Below are 19,201 nucleotides of genomic sequence, written 5' to 3'. Positions count from 1 at the left end.
TGACCCGACTGAGTACTGAAAGCCGTCTTCCACTCATCTCCAGATTTAATTCGGACGAGGTTGTAAGCTCCTCTCAGGTCAATTTTAGAAAAAATCACAGCAGAACGTAACTGATCAAAGAGTACAGAAATCAACGGCAAAGGATAGGTGTTTTTGACTGAGATTTTATTCAAGGCTCTAAAATCTATGCATGGTCTAAGCGAGCCATCCTTTTTCTCCACAAAGAAAAACCCAGCACTTAAAGGGGATTTTGATGGTCTAATAAAACCTTTCTGTAAGCTCTCCTGAACATAGTCATTCATAGCCGAAGTTTCTGGCCCGGACAATGCATATAATCTCCCCTTTGGCAATGCGGCACCAGGGATTAGCTCAATAGCACAATCATAAGGCCGATGGGGAGGCAGAATTTCCGCATTGCCTTTGGAGAATACATCGGCAAACTCCTGGTATTCCACAGGAATGAGTTCTGGAATGATAGCTGCTACTCTAACTGGAAACGAAATACATTCCTTAGCACTAAAAGTACCCCATTGTGAAATCTCCCCGGACCGCCAATCAATGGTGGGATTATGAAAGGCCAGCCAAGGGTGACCCAGAACAACTGGAACTGCTGGGCAATGTGTTAGATAGAACTCGATCTTTTCGGAATGTAAAGCTCCTACTGTAAGTACTACGGGAGGTGTACGGTGAGTAATAACCCCGTTGGAAAGCGGACTCCCATCTAAGCCATGTATGGTGACACACCTACCCAATGGTAACTGAGGAACGCCTAAGGCCTTAGCCCAAGTTAAATCCATAAAGTTTCCTGCAGCTCCACTGTCAACAAAAGCCGACACCAAAGAACTGAGGCTGCCAAAGGAAACCTTAACTGGGACTAAAAGAGAGTTATTCGAGGAGATAAGCTGCAGACCTAGGTGAACCCCCTCGCAATTCACCTGGTCAAAGCGTTTCCCGACTTGTTCGGACAGTTACGAGCAAAATGTCCCTTACCACCACAGTACAAACAAAGACCGGAATTTTGCCTTCTGGCCCTTTCCTCAGGAGACAGCCGGGAGAGACCCATCTGCATGGGCTCCTCTACGTCTTCTGGAATGGAATAAACACAAGGACTTGACCTTACAGGTGTTCCTCTTTCAGCCCTCCGCTCTCTGAGACGACGATCAATCTTAATAGAAAGCTCCATGAGTTTATCGAGAGTCTCAGGAGCGGGGTACTGGAGGAGACTGTCTTTAATAGACTCTGATAAGCCGAGGCGAAACTGACTGCGCAGGGCTGTGTCATTCCAGCCACAGTCGTTCGACCAACGGCGAAATTCAGTACAATAAACCTCTGCAGGATTTCTTCCTTGTTTGAGAGCGCGCAGCTGACTTTCAGCGGACGCCTTTCTATCTGGGTCATCATACAAAAGCCCTAAAGACTTAAAGAAAGCGTCTACTGACAACAACGCAGGATCCTCTGCCCTTAAACCGAACGCCCAGGTCTGAGGATCCCCCTGGAGTAAAGAAATAATAATCCCAACCCGCTGAGATTCAGAACCAGAGGAAGTAGGTCTTAAACGGAAATAAAGTTTACAGGATTCTTTAAAACTAAAAAATTATTTTCTATCGCCAGAAAAACGGTCAGGCAAATGCATCTTTGGTTCAGGGACTACCTTTGGGGAGGCTCGCAAAAGATCTTCCTGCGACCTCACCCGAAGAGAAAGATCCTGAGCCATCTGAGTAAGTTCTTGAATCTGATTGACTAAGAGCTGGCCAGGGTTTGGCCCTAAACCTGTCGGATTCATGAGGCCAAAAATTTTTAACAAAAACTGAATGAGAGGAAAAAATTAAAGCCCTGTTTAATTTTAATTTTTTGGTATGGCCGGTAATAATGTTATGATTCCAGCACTCTGGTCTGAGGAGATCTTTTTGCGAGGACCGGAGCACTGGAACGATATGCTGGGGAAGGGAGCGGGAATGGAAAATAGCCCCTTGCGCCCTAACTCCGTTGTCTCACCCGTGCTGTCGGAAATCCCCTGCGAGACTATGGTTGCTTGAGCCCATGGCAGCCGCGTTTGAAGGGCGGATTATGTCTGCCCAACTCCGATGCCCCCCCAGGTCTTAATGAGAGACAAAGGGAAATCCGAGACAGGGTGATAACAAGGGGCCCTCTGACTAAACAACCAGGCCAGGGGCTACAAGCTAACTTAAAACTAGAATATGTGCGGAAACACCGCCAGGGAAAAGGACAACCAAAATATCCACTTGTCCACTTGTCCTACCCAGCACCGCCGGGTTCCAGAGAGGACTTGTGGAAGCGGAACCCTCCGCAAATGCTTCAAAAACAGAAAATAAAGATAAAGCGGCTGAGCCGCAACACACGGCAGAGCCGCAACTCACGGAACACCACTCGATATACAAAGGTGATCAGTCAGGACAACTGGGACCAAACGACTTCCTGGGATGAGATGACAACTCCCGAATACAGGACTTCTGAGGACAGGAATGACCGGATACAGCAGGACTGGAACAGACTCTCAGCAAACCAAAGCAGCATGCAGGAAGCTATTACCGGCATCTGTGAGAAGTACTGGGAAGGTATTAAACAGGGAGTCCTCCAATCAGCTGCTTAGAGCCTGATTGGGAATAAATGCCGTGCAGCTGCCTTGCTGCACGGCCAGAGGACAAGTGTGTGTGCTTGTTAATTAGGCCCTGCAACAGGGAACGCGGTCCGCCCATGGCGTCCCCGTTGCTAGGGTCCATGCGGCTCAGCGCGCCTGTCGTCTAGCGTTGCTAGGGAGCCGGCAGCTGAACGCGCACGGCGTCCCTAGTTGCTAGGCGCCGGGCCGCGCGGACATGCGGACCCCGGCGCCTAACACCTAGAGATGACCTTCCATACAGTATAATATTACTGATACAGCTTATTGTGTTTCCTCTACTGTACATTTATGGTCCACTAGTAAAACAGGGGTGTAGTATTGTATGCCGGTGGCCGGGCTCCCGGAGACCAGCATACCGGTGCCGGAAACCCGAACGCCGGCATACAGACAGCGTGGCGAGCGCAAATGAGCCCCTTGTAGGCTCGCCGCACTCGCCACGCGCGCCACGCTATTTATTCTCTCTTCAGGGGGGTCGTGGACCCCCAAGAGGGAGATAAAGTGTCGGCTGTCGGAGATTCCGGCACCGTTATACTATGCGCCGGGATCCCGACAGCCGGCAAACTGAAGACCACCCATAAAACAGATTACTTCTCAAGATTTTATATAATTAGGGTTTCTTAAGCTGTGATTAGAGTTGCTGTTCTGATCAATAGGTTATATCACAATATGTACAATATTCTCTGTACTGTTTAGAAATTGCTTGGAAATTTCTTCTCCTTATAAAGGCTCCATTACCAGCATTACCCCTGTTTCACAGTTATCTGTCATCAGTAGTTTACCAGAGCATGTGTTTACTTAACCACCCATGTTGTTCAAGGCGGCCTTCTTGTGGGAGTCCTCGCTTCCCATTTTATCATTATTATTTTGCATTGTATCTGTTCCACACTCACTGTCTACCCCATCTGTGTCACCCCTGTCAGTCTGCCCCTCCCCTTTAGAATGTAAGTTCTCATGAGTAGGGCCCTCTTCCCTCACGTGATTATCCTTCTCTTACTTAAACCATCATCTACTCCTTACTCCCTTCGACGGCACCAACTCCCGCAGTTTTCTGCCACCTGATACTTACTTATATGAGTGTCATCTGCTGATGCAGCTATGTTTATTTTCCATGTACATGTCCTATATTGTCTTCAACTGTAAGTCACTATTTTCCTGTTTTGATTATTCATTTATATATTATGCAATTGGGCGCTGCGGATCCTTTGTGATGCCATATAAATAAATGATAATAATAATAATAATAATAATATCTATTTTTCTTTATTACCTGTCATTGTGTAACACCATTGGGCTACGTATGTGCTTGCTGTCTTGAAAATACCTGTCACGTGTTCTGGATCTCCTATGCCTACAGCAGAGAGACAGGTGACTCCAAAATCCAATTCAGTAATTTACACAGTAAATAGAATTAAGGTCTAATTTAATAAGCAGAAACACTTTGGCAGTTTTCAGGTTTCCTTAGGTAAAAATTAGTGAGAGCACAAATAAATACAACATGCAATTAATGCTGAAAAATAGGATAGTCAAACACTTTCACTTAGGTTAAATTTAAGTAATTCCAAGGAAAAAACAAAACGCTTATTACCATAAGACAGTTTAGATGCAAAGCACTAGTATATCCTAAATACTGTTCAACATATAACAATGCATTAAAGTATAAAAAAATGTCACCCCTCTGGCCCCACATACTAGTTTAAGTCAGCTAGACAGTACTCGTTGGAGTACTCAGAACTGCTAAAGTTCCTTATTAGGTTGTCCAGTTTCACAAGTTCAGAGTCTTATGCTGAATATGCATTCCCCCCAACTGTCCCTTTTTAGCAGGTACAGTACCTTTTTTTATGGTTTGTACCGATTTTTGGCTCTCCAACTTCCATTGAAAGTATAGGAAAAGGGACGTGGCCACGCCCCTTTACAAGTGGCCACGACCTCTTTTCTAATTTGTACCGATTTTTATGTACAAAATGTTGGAGGGTATGAATATGTAATGTTTGCAGGGACAGGCTGACTCCATTCTAAACAAAACAAAACAAAACAAAACACTGCACTTCTTTGAGGAAAGGATTACAAATTATAGATGAAGTGAAATTGAGCTCAAATAATATTTAATAATATAAGTCAAATTATTGACTTTTAGATAACTGTTGTTATATAAGATCAATTAAAAAAGTTTAAGCATATAAAAGATATGCATAGCAGCACAAAAACCTGAATTAAAAGGCATGAGACAATAGCATAAATAGTCACCCCTTGGGGCCAAATGTAATAGAGTGAAAGTTTCAGAAAGTGAGAGATTTGGTAAGGTTTTTTCAGGTTTTTTTTAAAGTGGCAATCATTTACACTGCAAAACCAGGTTGATCTTGCTGTGTAAATGATTGCCACTTTAAAAAAACTGCAAAACCTTATCAAATCTCTCACTTTCTGAAACTCTCACTCTATTACATTTGGCCCTAAGTGTTTAAGGATTCCACGACAATGATATAATGTGGGTTTTCCAATGTGTCCTGTTCCTTGAATACGACCTTAGGTGTAGATCCAATTGCAGATTGTTGGATAATGGGTCCTGATGATATGTTGCAGTTCTAGCTTCAAAAACGGGGTCCTCAGATCTTGCAGATAGCACTGCTGTAGTGACAGGAGTCCCCTAGAGCTGAATCAACAATTGTGTTGGAAATGACCCAAGAATTCAACATCCTTTTACTGCATGCTGGTAGGTCTGGTTCAGGTCACATAAGGAGTCCAATGGAGGTTAAGTCATGTGGAAATCCAAAAGAAAAAGTCCTGGGGTGTAGCTTGTCTGATGCGTTTCGCTGGGGGGGGGGTCCTTCAAAGGTCCTTCTATAATTTGTAATCCATTCCTCAAAGAGGCGCATTGGTTTTTTTTTTTTTGTTGTTCACAAATTAAGAGATTGACTCTCCTTATGTTCTACCCAGCAGCTTGGTGATTAGAGCCTTTTCTAGCACCTGTCCTCGAAATACCAGTTTATTTCTCTTTTCTGACTCCATTCTGACTCCTTTCCTTTGCACAGTACAGTTTGTTTACTACTTTTAGTTTGCTGTCAGACATAATTGTTACTTTTTTAACTCTCTCTCAGTATGCTGCTTAATATCTTTTGCCTTAATTTCAGCAGCCATTATAGTCAGTGTCCCCTGCTATCTCCCATTGCCAGTTACTGCCTAAGGAGAGTGTAGTTCTTTTTTTTTTTGCTCACCGGCTGCTGGTCTGAAGGAGGAGGTGCTTCCTGGCATGCTTACAATGGGAGACAAGTAGCTTCATCACTGCCCTTGGATGCCAGAAGATGGCTCTCAACAAAGCTTCCACCATCTCTGCCCTTGCTGCTAGACACCACTTCTCATAGGAAACCACACAGCTGCTCACTGGTTCCCCTAGCTGCTGTCATCAATCTCCCTTCCTTCAAGTCACCAGGAATATCGCATCACACTGCAGATAATAGTGCTGCTTTACATCCTCCAAAGATGGCCTCTGCTCAACTGCCAATGGTTCCAACACCTGGGTAACTGTCACAGCACATGCCAGCTACAGCATAGAATATATCCTTAACTCTGTCCTGCTGCAAGTTACAAAGCGTTCAGCCATGCTGCATTTCGTAGGGAAGGGGGGGGGGGGCGGAAGGGCAGAGAAGTCACTTAAATGTCCATGGCAGCTCTGATGGGGTGCCACACTTGCCTGTTCTGTGTAGCCTGATTTCCCTTGATTGCACCTTGCCGTCACCCCTTCTTCCTGTTTTTTTTACTGTTGTCTACCCCTCTGCTCAATTATGGCTTTGTATTATCTATCTGTGGGGTCCTTCTATTATAACTGGGCTCACCACAATTATGTCTGTAAGCCTAATTCAGCATGGATCGCAAAAGCAAAATCTTTCTCTAATGGGCAATACCATGTGCACTGCAGGGGGGGGGGGGCAGATATAACATGTGCAAAGAGAGTTAGATTTTGGTGGGGTATGTTCAAACTGAAATCTAAATTGCAATGTAAAAATAAAGCAGCCAGTTATTAACTGGTGTTTGGCGGAGACCTTAACTGATTATTTGAACTGGAAATTGACTCCTACAACAGTACTCCATGATTCTCTTTCCGTCACAGACATCAGGTAAACCACCTGTTTCTATGGGGTGGGGTGCTGGACTGTCACCATAATTCTAGACATAATAAGAGCTGCTACTATGCTAAGACTGGTAGTGCCACACAGCAAAAAGGGAATACACAGGTGCACATTCTTAGCACAATTATAATAAACTCTGTAATTTAACATGGAGTAAAATTGAGGTTCATAGCACAATTTTAGGCTAAAAATGTGTGTCTAACTACCATGGTCAGATGACCAAGGTGCTTAGAGCATGTATCTGCATTTTCCCTTTTTTTCTGTAACACACCTGTTTTACCTCCACCAGCTGATTGGTGTTATGCTAACACTCAGTTCCTTAGGTTTCCAGGTGGTGCCTTATGACGCTCATGCAATTGCCTACTGCCCAGCAGTCTTTTAGTCTCCTGCAGCCAAAGACTTTGCCTATAGCAGCCACCTTTCCAGGGTGGATTAGGTCTTCAGATGCTCCCAAGTTTTATGTATATATAAGGTGACTGTCGGAGGATGGGCAAGGGTAAATACAGTATTGTAAGACGTCTCCTGACACAACCATACTACTGTGCTAAGACACAGGCTGAGGGATATATGAGAAATGCACATTTGTACAACAATGCACAGGTTGGAATATAAACAATATAAATCACTGCACACATGCAACAATGCATAAGATGTAATAAGCAACTTAATAAATATTAAATGCCCAACGATGTTATAAGCAACTAGACTGTAAATACATGCAAAAATGCACAAGATGGATATAATAAAGAAATTCAGGAAAGTCTGGGCCTGTGTGGAAACTCCACACCAAAACCTGAATGCAAGGCTCGCTGGATCAGATCAGGAAGTCAGTCAGGAAGGGTCTCGGAATCACAGGCTAGACAGGTTCTCTCAGGAGCTGACAGATTCCCACAAGAGCAGGAACTATCACCAGCGATTGGGGAGAGGCCAGGAAGGGAATATAAATGGTGCTGTACCAATCATTGCTGAGAACCCTAATTGATAACTCAGTGCAGCTGCCCTGCTGTACATACTAAAGGACTTAAACACCAGGGAAGCCTACTGCTTCCGGCATACCTGCTGCTAAGGAGTGTGGTGGCCCCCAGCATCCAGCATCAGCCTGTTGCTATGTGCCGGGCGGGGACCAGGAGACCTTGCGCCCAGCATCCACCTATTGCTATGCACCGGGTGGGGGTCAGCGGGAGGTGTGGAGTCCTGGCTCCTAGGCAACAGCCAGGACGTGCGCCTCCTGGTGCTAACAATTGATATGTAGCTCTTACAGCATCCCTCTGAATGTGACTATACCTTTTTCTCCCGCCCTCATTAATCATAGACAATTTCACCTTTTACATGACTCCAATGTCACATGAATGAACTGGTCTTATCATGCCCCTATTCTCTACAAACTTTTCATCCCCTATTCATCACCCAGACAGTGGACATGGCGGTTAAATGAAGCCCTACTCCCTGAGCCCTACTCCATTATCTCCAGCTTTGATTATTGCAATAGTCTTCTTATTGGTCTTACCAAAAAGACACTCTCACCACTGCAATCCATTCTGAATGCAGCTGCGAGGCTAATCTTCCTTGTTAGACATTCATCGTCTGCAGATCCACTGTCAGTCCCTCCATTGGTTACCTGTATTCTACTGTAATTAATATAAAATACTTTTACTCACACAAAAGGCCATTAACCATACTACACCAATGTACACTATCTCTTTGCTTATCTGAAAATATCTCCCAACCCCACCTCTCTGTTCTTCACAAGAGCTTCATCTTTTATCCACACTCATTAATGCTCCAATTCACGATTGCAGGACTTTATTTGACTGCACCCACTCTGTGGAATGTCCTACAATGCACAATCAGACTCTTCCCTAGTCTCCAAACCTTTAAGTGTTCACAAAAAACTCACCTCTTCAGGCTAGTTTATCACATTCCAGAACCGCTTGCTCAACCTTCATACGCTTTCCTATCCAGTTACATCCCCTCGGTACAGTCCACACATATACTCACATATTTACTTTTTCTTAACTTTCTCATCCTCCTGACCACAGGCCAACATCACTGTGTGACCATATCATACAGCCCAACAAGAACCTTTGCAATCTGGTGGACAGTTATGCAATAAATAACATCTATCCTTTTGTATCAATGCCTATTTCTCTATAGATTGTAAGCTTGCAAGCTGGGCCTTCCTACCTCTATGACTGTTTGTTATTACCCAGTTTTGCATTATCATTGTTGTTTCCACAGAATGACACTGCATGGATTTCAGGAACAGTAGATTTTTGTGGTCTGTGTATATGGTAATAGGAATTTGAGCCCCTTCTAAAGGATAGCATCACCCCTCGAAGGCAAGCTTGATGTCTAATAGCTCCTTCTCACTGATGGGGTAATTTCTCTCAGCAGGAGAGAAGTTCTTAGAGAAAAAAGCCACAGGGATGGATCTAATTATCACAAGCTTTCTGGGATAAAATGGCCCCTACTCCTTCTGAGGAGACATCAACCTCGACAATGAAGGGCCTGTTGGTATTAGGTTGTTGTAGCACTGGAGGAGAGATGAATGTTTGTTTAAGACTATGAAAGGCTGATTTAGCTTAAGGAGGCTATTGAGAAGGATTAGCTCCTTTCCTGGTGATAGCTGTTATCAGTGCCGCTAAGGTTGAGAACCCTCGGCTAAATTTGCGATAATAGTTTGCAAACCTCTAAAACCACCAAGAAGGAGATGGAAGGAAACTCTGAGATACATTTCTTAATTTTGCATAACAGATGGTGTGGCCTCCGAAAATGGAGAACTTCACTCAAATGCTGGCGATGAATATCTGGAGAAAAAAATAAGAATATCATCCAGGTATACAACGACTGCTTGAGAACGAAGATACCGCAAAATCTCATTAATAAAGTGCTGTAAGACTGCTGGGGCATTGCTAAGACCAAATGTCATAATGAGATATTAATAAAGACCATCCCTTGTGTTGAATGCAGTCTTCCATTCATAACCAGATGGTAGGCCCCCAGAGGTCCAGCTTAATAAATACTTTGACTCCTTTGACTACTTCAAACAATTCAGTGATCAGAGGTAACAGATTTTGGTTTTTAATCGTAATGTCATTGAGTCTCCAGTAGTCTATACATGGTCATAAGCCTCCATCCTTCTTTTTGACAAAAACCAAAAACCTGACCCAGCAGGAAAAGAAAGAGTTATAGCATGAGAAAGTGCCTCGGTGGGTAGGTTATGATTTCTCACAAAGGAAGCTGCTATGAAGTTTTCTGCTGCTCCAGAATTGAGAAGAGCGAAAATAGAGAATTGGCTGGGACAGAACAGAGAAGAACTGGAATTACAGTTTTCTTTTTATTTGGAGATATTGTTTTTACTGCCAATCTCTTCTCTCCACCAGAGATTAGGAGACTTAGTTTCCCGGACTCTTGGAACAGTATCTTACTAAGTGGTTAGAATCACCGCAGTACATACATAGGGTGGAATTCAATTGTTTGAAGAGTCGATTGGGTGTCTGTTTTTTCCTGTCTATTAGATAGGAAAAAACAGACCCCCAACTGACTTTTCAAACAACTGAATACCCCCCATAGATTGAGCTGGCGTCTTCTCTGTTTCTTCTTGGCAGAAATTTTTAAGTGATTGACCTACATGGGTTCACGCTCATGAATCGGTGACATGGGCCAAGCAGTGCCAGATTAAGGTCCACATGGGCCTGGAGCTGAAATTTATGAAGGGCCTATTGTGTGCCTTGGTAGGAGGTGTGACAAGTTCAGCGGTGGGGGTGGTCTAAATGGGTGTGGCATGGAAGTCATAGCTAGTGCCTACCTTCAACCACTTAACAGTGCTCGTCGAAAATGAGATTTATGGTAAGAACTTACCTTTGTTAAATCTCTTTCTGCGAGGTACACTGGGCTCCACAAGGATCGGACAATGGTGTAGAGTAGGATCTTGATCCGAGGCACCAACAGGCTCAAAGCTTTGACTGTTCCCAGAATGCACAGCGCCGCCTCCTCTATAACCCTGCCTCCCTGCACAGGAGCGTAGTTTTTAGTTAACCAGCCCAATGCAGTAGCAGGAAAAGAGACGACAACGGTTAGTAGCCACATACACCACACTCTCACGACAAGAGAAGTGTCAGCGGCTAATGCCATACCAACCAAAAGAAGCTAAGTGCGTCAGGGTGGGCGCCTTGTTGAGCCCAGTGTACCTCGCAGAAAGAGATTTAACAAAGGTAAGTTCTTACCATAAATCTCGTTTTCTGCTGCGGGGTAAACTGGGCTCCACAAGGATTGGACAATGGGGATGTCCCAAAGCAGTTCCGTATGGGAGGGGACGCACTGTAGCGGGCACAAGAACCCGGCGTCCAAAGGAAGCATCCTGGGAAGCGGCAGTATCGAAGGCATAGAACCTTATGAACGTGTTCACAGAGGACCACGTAGCCGCCTTGCACAATTGTTCAAGGGTCGCACCACATTGGGCCGCCCAAGAAGGTCCAACAGACCGAATAGAATGGGCCGTAATGTGAGCAGGAGCTGACAGACCAGCCTTCACATAAGCATGTGCAATCACCATTCTAATCCATCTGGCCAGGGTCTGCTGTGAGCAGGCCAGCCACATTTGTGAAATCCAAACAAAACAAAAAGAGAATCAGATTTTTGAATAGAAGCAGTTCTCTTCACGTAGATACGGAGAGCCCGTACCACATCCAAAGACCGTTCTTTGGGAGACAAATCAGGAGAGACAAAGGCCAGAACCACAATCTCCTGATTAAGGTGGAACGAAGAAACCACCTTAGGTAAATATCCGGGACGAGTCCTAAGAACCGCACGGTCACGGTGAAAAATCAGATATGGGGAACTACAAGACAAGGCACCCAGATCTGACACTCTTCTAGCAGAGGCAATAGCCAGCAAGAACACCACCTTAAGGTAAAGCCACTTAAGGTCAGCTGAACCAAGGGGTTCAAACGGAGGATCCTGCAACGCCTCCAAAACCATGACAAGTCCCAAGGAGCCACAGGCAGGACATAGGGAGGTTGGATACGCAACACACCCTGAGTGAAAGTATGAACATCAGGTAAAGTCACAAATTTTCTCTGAAACCACACCGACAAGGCCGAAATATGAACCTTGAGGGAGGCCAGACACAGGCCTAAATCTAGGCCCTGCTGCAGAAAAGCCAAAAGTTTGGCTGTACTAAACTTGGAAGCATCATAATTATTAGATGCGCACCAAACAAAGTAGGAATGCCAGACCCTATAGTAAATCCGAGCAGAAGCCAGTTTCCAGGCCCGCAACATAGTTTTAATGACCTCTTCAGAAAAACCATTAGCCCTCAAGACGGAAGCTTCAAGAGCCACGCCGTCCAAGGCAGCGGGGCTAGGTCTTGGTAGACACAGGGGCCCTGAACGAGGAGGTCTGGGCGTTGTGGAAGCAGAAGTGGACGCTCTGACGATAGGCCTTGCAGGTCTGAAAACCAGGGCCGTCTGGGCCACGTCGGAGCTATGAGAAGCAGATTTCATTTTTCTTGCTTGAACTTCCGAATTACCCTGGGCAGGAGTGACACCGGAGGGAACACGTACGGCAGCCGAAACCTCCATGGCACCGCCAGTGCATCCACGAATGCTGCTTGAGGATCCATTGTCCTTGCTCCGAAGACCGGAACCTTGTGATTGTGTCGAGACGCCATCAGATCTACATCTGGAAGACCCCACTTTTCCACTAGGAGTTGAGACATTTCTGGATGGAGGCTCCACTCGCCGGCATGCACGTCCTGACGACTGAGAAAGTCCGCTTCCCAATTCAGGACTCCCGGAATGAATATTGCCGATATGGCCGGTAGATGGCGTTCCGCCCAACGTAGAATCCGTGAGGCTTCCTTCATTGCCAAACGGCTTCGAGTGCCGCCTTGATGATTTATGTAAGCCACTGTGGTGGCGTCCGACTGTATTTGAACAGGACGGTTCTGAATTAAATGCTGGGCCAGGTTCAACGCATTGAAGACCGCCCGCAATTCCAGAATGTTGATCGAGAGGAGAGATTCCTCCTTGGTCCACCGACCCTGAAGGGAATGTTGCCCCAACCTCTTAGACTGGCATCGGTCGTCAACAGGACCCAGTTGGATATCCAGAAGGGATGGCCTCTGCACAACTGTTGGTCCCGGAGCCATCAAAGTAGCGACAAACGGACCTCCGGAGTCAATGAGATCATGTGAGACCTGATCCGGTGAGGCAGGCCGTCCCACTTGGCTAGAATCAGCCTCTGGAGGGGGCGAGAATGGAATTGAGCATACTCCATGTCGAATGCTGAGACCATGAGGCCCAGCACCTGCATCGCCGAATGTATCGACACTTGCGGACGAGAAAGGAAGCAACGAATCCTGTCCTGAAGCTTCAGGACTTTCTCCTGAGACAAGAACAACCGCTGGTTGTGAGTGTCCAATAGCGCTCCCAGGTGCACCATGCTCTGAGCAGGGACCAGGGAGGATTTCTTCCAGTTGATGAGCCACCCGTGGGCTTGTAGAAACCGGACAGTCATATCCAGATGACGTAGGAGAAGTTCTGGGGAATTTGGCAGGATTAACAAGTCGTCCAGGTACGGCAGTATCCTGACCCCTTGACGGCGGAGTACCATCGTCATCACTGCCATTACTTTGGCGAAAACTCGCGGAGCCGTTGTTAAACCAAAAGGTAACGCCCGAAATTGGTAATGAAGGTTGCCAATAGCGAACCTCAGGTATTGTTGATGTGACGCTGCATAGGAATATGCAGGTAAGCATCCTGTATATCCAGGGAGACCATGTAGTCCCCAGGTTCCAAGGCCAGAACTATAGAGCGAAGGGTTTCCATATGGAACTTGGAAACCTTCACAAATTTGTTCAATGCCTTGAGGTTGTGAATGGGCCGGGAGGACCCATTTGGTTTCGGGACTAGAAACAGTGGAGAATAGTACCCCCGGCCCCTCTGAGCAAAAGGCACCTGTACTACAACTCCTGTATCCAGGATGGTCTGTACCACCGAATGCAGAGTGTTTGCCTTTGTCTGGTCTGACGGGATGTCTGTCTGGCAAAATCGATGAGGGGGGTCGGTTTTTGAAGGCTATGGCGTAACCTCGAGTGACGACTTCCCATACCCAGGCATCTGAAGTGGTCTTCAACCATTCCTGGGTGTACCCTAGAAGCCGGCCCCCCACCCTGGGATCCCCCAGGGGGAGGCCCGCCCCATCATGCGGCAGGCTTATCGGTCTTGGAACCTGGCTGAGGGGCAGCCCAGGCTCTTTTGGGCTTCGGCTTACCAGGTTTGGAAGTACGGGCCTGCTTGTGGTACGCCTGACCTTTTGCTTTACCTGAAGGGTGAAAGGGGCGAAAGGACGTACCTTTAGCCTCCGACACAGAAGGAGTGGTATTTGGTAGTCAGGCAGTTTTGGCAGTAGCCAAGTCAGCCACTATCTTATTTAAATCCTCCCCAAACAGAATATCTCTCTTGAAAGGGAGTACCTCCAGGGTTTTTCTTGAGTCCAGATCCACAGACCAGGATCTCAGCCACAATATCCGGTGTGCCAGGACTGACGTAGTAGAGGCCTTGGCTGCTAGGATACCGGCATCCGAAGCCGCCTCTTTAATATAGCGAGAAGCTGTGACAATATATGACAAGCATTGTCTAGCATGGTCAGAGGACATTTCAGTATCTAACTCCAAGGCCCACGCTTCAATAGCCTCGGCAGCCCATGTAGCTGCAATAGTGGGCCCTTGCGCAGCACCTGTGAGGGTGTAAATCGCTTTCAGACAACCCTCCACACGCTTATCCGTAGGCTCTTTTAGAGACGTGATGGTAGTGACAGGCAGAGCTGAGGAAACCACCATCCTGGCCACATGTGAGTCCACTGGAGGAGGCGTTTCCCAATTCTTAGACAGCTCTGGTGCAAGGGGATAGCGAGCCAGCATCTTCTTGTAAGGCACAAACTTCGTACCCGGGTTTTCCCAGGGTTCCTGACTTATATCCACTAGGTGGTCAGAGTGAGGTAAAACTTGTTTAACCACCTTCTGACGCTTGAACCTATCTGGTTTCTTAGGAGGGACGGATGGCTCGGGATCATCCGTAATCTGTAGAATTAACTTAATAGCCTCCAAAAGATCAGGAACATCCACATGTGAACTACCCTCCCCATCAGCCGTATCTGAGTCAGAACCTGTGGGGGCAGTATACGTGCCGTCTTCATCAGATGAGGTGTCAGTGACAGCAGTGGATTGTGAGGAGACAAGCGCTCGCTTAGAGGACCACTTGGACTTAGGCGAGTAATGGTCAAACTTTTTAGTAGTCAGGGACTGGTTCAACTTCTTTAATTGAGCAGATAAATCGTCCGCCCACGGCGGGTTAGCTGCAGGGACCACATACGGTTGTACAGGCATTGGGGGTCCCATAGGGAGTGTTAGTTTATGAACTAGCGTATGCAGAAGCGTGGAAAAAGCGGCCCACGGTGGGTCAGTATGTGCCTCTGTTGCCACAGTCCCACTGGGGGGCAAGAAGCCCCCAGAACCAGAGCCCACAGCTGCTATATTCTCCTCATATGGGTCTGTGGCTTCAGCAACAACGGCAGTGTATTCAGCCCCAGAACCGTTACCCTCAGAAGCAGACATGATATAACTTGCAGTATGTGGTAACACAGTACAATTATCAGCAGCACTATATCTCTAAACCCAAACCCCTGCGCAGTGTAGTCAGCACTAGCAGAGATAAAGGAGAGATATGGTGACTAAATCACAGAGAAAAATATGTAATACAGTATATCTTTGTGAAAATCCTATTAGATAAAACCTGACGCACCAAGCCCCCTCAGGTTATAGAATATAAGAATAGCAGGTTGAGTGAAATACACGAAATGGACACCACTCAGCTATCTAATGCACACACAGATAGTCACAGTTTGTGCAATGCAGAGGTTATTACTGACAATAATACTGCAGTGGACTAGCTTACACAGCTATATAACAAATTATATAACAGTACACAGTAAGAACTGGATGTATATCACAGGGTAATTGTACTAGAAAACCCTGACTAAATGCACTCTTTCTTACTAATACCCCTTTTCCACTTACGAGCACGGGTCGCAGCCGGGAGCCTGACACGGGAGCTGCCCCCTGCTGCGACCCGTGCTCGGCCCCTTTCCCATCAGCAGTCACAACCCGGCATATGCCGGGTTGGTGACGCTTCTAGTGACGCGGCAGGGGCGGCGCAGGGAGATCACATGATCTCCCAGCGCCGCCCTTCCATACAGTGTAAACGGGAGCCGTGTCGCATCGACACGGCTCCCGTTTACACTACAACCCTACCCGGATCATTCCCGTGTCCTACCCAGGTAAATAGCCGGGTAGGATTCACGGGTCACTTGATCCGGGTTTACCCTTTTCCACTTGCAAAAAACACGGGTAAATGCGCGCCCCCGTGCATTTACCCGTGTTTTTTGAGCTAGTGGAAAAGGGGTATAACACTGACTAAAAAAGGCAGGTAGAATACTTAAGCGTCATGTAAAGTCACAGCACTGACAACCAGGCGGCTTTACATAGGAGGATTTGCCTAAGCAGTCCCAGGAACAGTGAGCTGCGGGATAATGGCGCCGCAGACACTGACAGGGAGTGAGGAAAAGACAGATATGCAGCTCCAGGGCGGGAACACAAGCTACAAATGGCGCCCTGTGGCTGGGGGAGGGGCTTCAGGTCTAAGCCTTATCCCCTCCGCTGGCAAAACCACCGGGTACTGTGGGCGATATAAGAATTGGTTTAGAGAGAAAACCTGACCTGCGCCCATGCCCTGGTGATCTAGTGGGATCGCCTGTATCCACCACCAGCGCGCACGGCCCGCCTCCCACTGACCGCGCCGGATCGCGATAAAGACCGGGTCCCGCAAGCAGGACCCACTTACCACCTCCGGAAGCGCGGCCAGGTAATCCTGGAGAGTCCCAGCCGTGTCTGTCTAACGTGAAGAAAACCGGAGCCTCCGCTGTATGTACCCGGCAACCAGGGCTCGGGAGTGTACAGCGCCGCTGGGGAGAGCTGGAACTGCAGCAGTGAATGTCACAAGACATTTACCACCGCTGCTGCCCTTGAAGTCTTCACTTTTTACCTCATAAAAAGCTTTTCTTAGGGCTGCCTGGAGCAGCCCCTCTGTTCAGTGCCTGCTTACTGCAGCACCAACTTACAAAACTGAGCTCCTGTGCAGGGAGGCGGGGTTATAGAGCAGGCGGCCAGCAGCAGTCGGGAAGCAGGAGCAGGGCAGGTGAGTATTTTGTTTTGTTTTCTTTTGTGTTTGCGACGCTACCAGGGGGCACAGCTACAGGGGGCACACCTACTGGGGGCACAACTACTCCGGGCACAGCTACATGGGGCACATCTACTGGGGGCAAATCTACAGGGGGCACAACTACTCCGGGCACATCTACTGGGAGCAAATCTACAGAGGGCACAGCTATAGGGGGCACATCTACTGGGGCAAATCTACAGAGGGCATAACTACTGGGTCCATAACTACAGGGGGCATAACTATGGTCACACCCCTTCCCTATGAAGCCACGCTATTTTTTGCCGCACGCCATCGGCGCGCACTATATATAACCTATGGGTGTGTAGGAGGGGGAGCGCCAAACTAAACTTTCGTCCTGGATGCCACAAGGTCTAAACCGGTCCTTGTGGCCACGCCCCCAATTCAGTACAGGGGAGGGGGGCGCCGAAACATACCTTGCTCTAGGCACCATGACACCTTGCTACACCTCTGCCTATATCCTATGGGAATGTCATGCGTTCCACCTGAGCGTTCCACCGTAATGCGCATGCTCACCCGCACTTCCGGTGTTACATTCCCTAGTTCTTTCCAGCGCCATTGCGCCACCTCACTATACATATCTAATACTAATCTAATAATAACTCACATCCGGCTGCTCAGAGAGTAGGAAACACTGTAAAGTGCAGTGTGCATAGTATGAAGTTAAAATGGTGCCGCATAGAATCCCGGCGGACAAAATACTAATGCCGGAATCCCGAACGGCAACATAATGCTGGCATCGAAATCCCGAAGGAGTTTGGGATTCCGGCATCAAAATCCCGAACGTACTTTTAGCAGGGCACAATCATGTCCTGCTGCAGGAGGGGGGAGGTTAGGTGTAGGCATTAGAACGGGGTTTAGGGTTAGGGTGCACGGACGGAAAGGTTATGGTTAGGTATCCGGGAGGGGGGTTAGGGTTAGGCACTTCGAAAGGGAGGTTAGGGTTAGACACCAAGCGGGGAGGGATAGGTTAGGCAGCGGAGAAGGTAGGGCTAGGGTTAGGCACCAGTAGGTAGGGCTGGGATTAGGCACCAGCGGGGAGGGTTAGAGTTAGGCACCAGCAGGGAGGGTTAGAGTTAGGCACCAGTGGGGAGGGTTAGGGTTAAGCACCAGTGGGGAGGGTTAGGCACCAGTGGGGAGGGTTTGAGTTAGGCACCAGCGGGGAGGGTTAGAGTTAGGCACCAGCGGGAAGGGTAAGAGTTAGGCACCAGCAGGGAGGGTAAGAGTTCGGCACCAGCGGGGAGGGTTAGGGTTAGCCAGCAGCGGGGAGGGTTAGGGTTAGGCACCAGCAGGGAGGGTTAGGGTTAGGCAGCAGCGGGGAGGGTTAGAGTTAGGTACCAGCAGGGAGGGTTAGGCACCAACGGGTAGGGTTAGAGTTAGGCACCAGCGGGGAGGGTTAGAGTTAGGCACCAGCGGGGAGGGTTAGAGTTAGGCACCAGTGGGGAGGGTTTAGAGTTAGGCACCAGCGGGGAGGGTTAGAGTTAGGCACCAGCGGGAGGGTTAGGGTTAGGCACCTGTGAGGAGGGTTAGAGTTAGGCATCAGCGGGGAGGGTTAGGCACCAGCGGGGAGGGTTAGAGTTAGGCACCAGTGGGGAGGGTTAGGGTTAGGCACCAGTGGGGAGGGTTAGGGTTAGGCACCAGCGGGGAGGGTTAGGTACCAGTGGGGAGGGATAGGGTTAGGTACCAGCGGGGAGGGTTAGAGTTAGGCACCAGCAGGGAGGGTTAGAGTTAGGCACCAGCGGGGAGGGTTAGGGTTAGGCACCAGCGAGGAGGGTTAGAGTTAGGCACCAGTGGGGAGGGTTAGGCACCAGCGGGGAGGGTTAGAGTTAGGCACCAGCGGGGAGGGTTAGGGTTAGGCACCAGTGGGGAGGGTTAGGGTTAGGCACCAGCGGGGAGGGTTAGGTACCAGTGGGGAGGGATAGGGTTAGGTACCAGCGGGGAGGGTTAGAGTTAGGCACCAGCAGGGAGGGTTAGAGTTAGGCACCAGCGGGGAGGGTAAGAGTTAGGCACCAGCGGGGAGGGTAAGAGTTAGGCACCAGCGTGGAGGGTAAGAGTTAGGCACCATCGGGGAGGGTAAGAGTTAGGCACCAGCGGGGAGGGTAAGAGTTAGGCACCAGCGGGGAGGGTTAGAGTTAGGCACCAGC

The sequence above is a fragment of the Pseudophryne corroboree genome, chromosome 1, assembly GCF_028390025.1.
Source record: "Pseudophryne corroboree isolate aPseCor3 chromosome 1, aPseCor3.hap2, whole genome shotgun sequence".
NCBI lineage: Eukaryota > Metazoa > Chordata > Amphibia > Anura > Myobatrachidae > Pseudophryne > Pseudophryne corroboree.
Note: the sequence above shows the minus strand (reverse complement) of the source record.